A 5,899-nucleotide genomic window follows, 5' to 3' on the forward strand; every position below is an offset into this window, starting at 1 on the left:
TGAACTGATCACACTAACCAAGTTAAGGCGATGAGAACTGAAAAGAATGAACAGGAATAAATATGATGATACATTTTAAAAATATTGCAAACAAAAGCATAAATAGGCCAGCGCTCCATAGAAAGCACCAATTTGTGTCAGCTGTGCCATCACAGTCAATCACAAGTGGTTTGCTAGTGCCAGAGATCATCATCATCCGCAATTTGCACCTGCCCTGACCATCTGCAAATAATATGGCTTTCTCATCACATATAAGTGCACCCACTTTCTGGACATGCCCATCATTTTTTATTGAGAGACGCTCAAATAAAATTCAAAATCAAATCATAACATTGTGGGTGAACTCTGAAAAATCGCAGTCAATTATAAAAATACAGAATACAAAGGCAGTGTAGAATAAATGCTGGAGTTAAGTTCAAAGTGAATGGGTTGCTGAATGGCCCTATATCAAAACTGGCTAGAATGAGCCCCAGTGATCTCAGGGGAGTAAATACTACTTGAAGTCAGCCACTGCAAGATATCCACTTTAAAAAAAAAACGGTATTAGAATCAAAAGGGCGGGAGAGACATAAGGAAAGAGGGAGGAAGGAATGAATAACGGAACCGAAGCCTCGGCTGTCTTATCTTGAGGCCCTGCATAGTCAAACAATGACACATGTGACTTTCAAGCAGTTTAAGATGAAGAAGATTGCAATGACTTATACAATGCCGAGTCAGTACGTTCTAACCAGCAGCACCACGTAGTACAATATGTATATAATTTGTTGTTTGAGAAGGAGATAATTTCGTTCATACTCCGATAGTACTCTATCCTAGTAAACCATTCCTTTATAGTAGGTGTAGGAGACAGCCAATGAACTGGGATTACTGCCTTAGCAGCACAGTTAAGCCGAATGTAAGTCAAATTAGAAAATATTTTTTGGTATTGCGGTATTGGTGTACCGGTCTTTTGTAGAAACACCAAAAAAATGGAGATTTTGGGATTTCCCCTCCTAATATAGTTTTTTTGTGGGGAGAAATTTTACTCCAAAAGTTGCGTAATTTAGAAGAACCCACCAAATATAAGGAGGTGTGTCCACCACTACACCACACTTCCAACACAAGTTGGAAAGGCCAGGATAGATTTCACAGAGTGATTTTACGCAGTATACGCTGTGCAAACTGGCATAGTACTCACTCAACATCAGCCCCCAAATGTGTATATCAGAGAGTTGTGGGTTTAGGCATTGCTGCTTTAAATACTGAGATATGTGTTTGGATATGGAGAGTGCCGTAATTTCAAAGAAATTGGTATGCAGTGTAAGCATGCTGAGGATGTGCACTGTCATTTTCGTTGTAAGTCAATATTTTAGTTTTGTAGGCATTGTTTAATTCGGGGTTTTTTTGTAGATGTAACTGATGTCAGAATTACCGACATCGGAAAATTGTACTCCACCCGCATTTCACGCCACCCTATTGCCTCCAGTACATATATGGCTCCTCTACCAGTATGTCTTGGTTATTCCATCCATGCCAGTGTGTTTTGCTTATGACTGGTTTGTTGCTGGCTGCTTCCTGGGTCACCTGCATTTTGCAGTCCTGTACAAATAATTTAGCAGAAGGCGCTCCTAGGGAAAAAAGGGGGGAAAAAGAATGGAATGCAGCCACAAGTCCTTGGTGAGTACGTCTAAAATTCCCTGAAAAAAACAACAATATGAAATAACAGACGGAAAATGGCGCAAATGGAAGTGGGAAAGAAAAGGTAGAGAAATTAAATAAAATGAAAATAAAAAAGTAAAACTGATATTAAATGAAAAAATGGATCATTCACAGAATTGAAAAACAGAAAAGAAAAATAAATGTTTCTATGAAGTTTGGGAAGTATGTCCTTCTTCACACTGCTCTGCTCTCGGGGAGCTCTAGGTAAATAACACTAGTGCATGCAGCATTGCCCGAGTATTGGAAGGGGTTGGAGAATAGCCTAGCACTGTCTAAAATGTAAGCCATGTTCCTTGCATACTGGTCATTCCCAATAGCATGGTGTGAAACCCCCTCTCTAGAAATCCTGTGTTTGCCCTGACCTGTGTATAATCACACCCATTACTTTTATTTACAAACTACTTTTGGCTACAGTGCTCCCATGTGGTTTACTCTGTGTACCCAGGACTGGTACTAAGTGTGCACAATTTATTGTTTAAGGAAAGTGGTGATGTGATATAGGTGGTAAAGTGGCCCTCTGTAATTCATATTCACCACTGTTGTGGTTACCCAAATAGAAAAGAAATTGACATTTTCAGAACAGGTTGAATAGATTACTCAGCCTGGGTGTGGCTGAAGTCTCATAATACCTGACTCACATCACACCCTGCCAAACATTGCTCCACACCATCTCCCTTGTACATATTTATCAAGGAACCATCTGATTTAATACAGGCTTATCATACCTGACCTGAAGTGAGAAGGGTACTGACTGTAAATATGTCTGTGAACAGCTGTTCCTACTGAACAGCCTGATACATCCCTTCAACAATCTGACATAAGCAAGAAAAAAAACATTGTCAGTCTCTTATGAGGTCAGTGTTGGCAAATCCAAATCATAGTAGCCTCTAACACAGAGACCTTTTCCTGCTCGTATTAACCCTTTACCTCTCCCTGGCCATCTGGATTTGTTGTAGCAGGATGGCTAATTTGGCACCTCCCCTTTTCCCATTATTTCCCTTTGGGGTAACTTCGGCTTTCCCCCCTGGGTTCTTATTAGCCATGTTCTCCGTATGGACCAGAGTATGTATTTTGCTCTTGCACAACCTTTCCAGAATGGGGCTTTTCCCTCAATTTTCAAACATTGGGGATTTGCCCAGCAGTCCCACCAAATCCTGCAGTTCCGGCATTTCTTACACTCTATTAAGAGCGTCCTCTTGAGCAGACCACTCTCTATGATGAAGAACTATTGGGCTGATATGCATGAAGGAATTGCGAAAACCTATCAAGGAGAATGCCTACAAGTTGCTCTACCAATGGTATTATGCTCATTGCTGCATATTTGTTTACAGGATTTACCAGATCATAGGTAACACACAGCATCACCATCACCATTTACTTTTATAGCACCACTGATTCTGCAGCGCTGTACAGAGAACTCATTCACATCAGTCCCTGCCCCATTGGAGCTTACAGTCTAAATTCCCTAACATACACACACAGACAGAGAGAGAGAATAGGGTCAATTTTGATAGCAACCAATTAACCTACTAGTATGTTTTTGGAATGTGGGAGGAAACCGGAGCATCTGGAGGAAACCCATGCAAACACGGGGGGAAAATACAAACTCCACACAGATAAGGCCATGGTCTGGAATTGAACTCATGACCCCAGCGCTGTGAGGCAGAAGTGCTAACCATTTAGCCACCGTGCTGCCCCTGCTGGTCTTCTTGACACCAGGACATCCTCCAAAAGTCTTCACCTCACTGTGCGTGCAGATGTACTCACACCTGCCTGCTGCCGTTCCTGAGCAAGCTCTGCACTGGTTTTGCCCCGATACCGCAGATGAATCAAGTTTAGGAGACGGTCCTGGCACTTGCTGGACATTCTTGGGCACCCTGAAGCCTTCTTCACAACCATCGAACCTCTCTCCTTGAAGTTCTCGATGATCCGATAAATGGTTGATTTAGATGCAATCTTACTACCAGCAATCTTTGCCTGTGAAGCCCTTTTTGTGCAAAGCAATGATGACTGCATGTGTTTCCTTGCAATAACCATGGTTAACAGAGGAATAAAAAGGATTTCAAGCACCACCCTACAGTTTGTTATTCTAACTCAATCAGCATGACAGAGTGATCTCCAGCCTTGTCCTCATCAACACTATCACCTGTGTTAACAAGAGAATCACTAGCCTGATGTCAGCTGGTCTTTTTGTGGCATGGCTGAAATGCAGTGGAAATATTTTTGGGATAAAATTCATTGTCATAGCAAAGAGGGACTTTTAAAAGAATTGCAATTCCTCTAAACACTTTTCATGACATTCTGGAGTATATGCAAATTGCCATCATAAAAACTGAGGCAGCAGACTTTGTGAAAAATAATATTTGTGTCATTCACAAAACATTTGGCTATTTGCGATTTGTACCACTGTGTTGGTAGCCTATCAGTTCCTGGTGATTTAGAGTTGGGAAATTACATTATAGTAAAAATATACAAAAAAAAAAAAAAAAAAAAAAAAGCAAAAAAGCAGGATTTACCACTTACGGAAACATCACAAGTACTCAATAGAATAGGGTTCATAGAGGCATTGTGCCGTGGCACAGTTAGCAACATCTTGTGGCAAACCGATTGAGAAGCACTGCTCTATAGAGGCGGCCATATTCTTGTAGTACTACTCCATCTAAAAGAAATATCCTGTATACAGCATAGATCTAGAGCTGAATCTCTGACATTTTCTAGTAGCAAACAGCAGCAAGATGGTTAGCATATTTTCCTGGAAGGTCTCCCAATATTCTGTGACTCTCCAGCAATGTAGATAACTATATTATATGTATTATTGCCCATAACAAAGCAGATTATTCAGAGAGTATATGCAGACAGGTGTCTGAGATCAGTGATAGAAACATATTACAGTCACATGCAAAAGAGAAAAAAAATTTACTCTGACAAAATACATTCATCTTCATTATATTATTTAACTCGCCCAAAACATATCTTTGTTATTATTATGCTTTCAATATTTGTTTTTAGCAATACTCTTTAATATTTTACTTCTCACATAAAGTGGACGTATATAATTCTATCAAAATAATATTGATTTTATTAAGGAAAGTTACAGTTTTCTGTTTAACATAGGGCTCCTGTGTCCCAGTTTCTTAGGCTAGTCTGCAATCTTTTATATAATCAAACTTAGCCAAACAATTAATCATACTTATTGACAATAAACTTTCCGGATTTGTCCTTGGAAATGACTGTAATTTAAAAAAAAAAAAAAAAAGTGTAAACTGGCCTTTATAACCTTTTCCCATTAGAAATCTTTACCTGACTATGCAGATTTTCTCATAAATATAAATCCAGATGCACCCAAAACGTTGGAATTGATTCATGGAACTATTTTTTGCCTTATTTGAGCCCTACAGGGAATCTGCGGTTACTGAGCGCTAAACTTCACAACCTAAATCAATAACACATGAAAGCTCATGTTTAAGTTTCCAATCACCCTGTCATTACGTCATCAGTCACTTCCTCCGCTGCTGCAGTGACCACGCTGAAAACAAACCCTGGAAAACACAGTCACTCAGACTCGCGGGAAAGCCAGCGTCGGGGCGTGGCCAGAGGGCGGCAGCCAATCAGCGCTCGCTACACTTCATTCCGGGAAAAGCCAATGTCTCAGGTTTCGCGCCATCTGGACTGGTTTAGCTGCTGCCCCGTCACAGTGTTGTGCAACTGGGAAATAAAGTGCTTTACATATAACAATGTACCGTTACCCGGCTAAATACATATCACTGCTATGTAACAAATGCAGAATTCTAGTATTCCACAAATGCAAACATTTTCTTATAAAATCACTTTGTTCATGAACCTAAACTTGTAATTAGAAGCACGCAAGCTGCCTGTATATGGTTAATCGACATTGTTTCAAAACAAAAAGTAACTTCTGGTATTCAGCATTGCAGGATTCACACCTACATGTAGCTAACTGGGCAGGAGTATGATAAAGAATCACTAAGCTTCTGGAAGACGCGATGTCCTGAATTGCAGTAGTCTATTAGTGATACGCGCTGCAAAAGGTGTTAGTAACGTAATAATATGGTTGATGAATTATATAAATACAAACTTAGAGCGGTCTGGGGCTGTTTGCCACTCCCAAGATGGCGGCGCCACCCTACCTCGCTCTATTTCTGGTACAGGTAACTCCGCCCCCTCCCATGCGGCGAGCACC

The sequence above is a fragment of the Mixophyes fleayi genome, chromosome 6 (assembly GCF_038048845.1).
Source record: "Mixophyes fleayi isolate aMixFle1 chromosome 6, aMixFle1.hap1, whole genome shotgun sequence".
NCBI classification, from domain to species: domain Eukaryota; kingdom Metazoa; phylum Chordata; class Amphibia; order Anura; family Limnodynastidae; genus Mixophyes; species Mixophyes fleayi.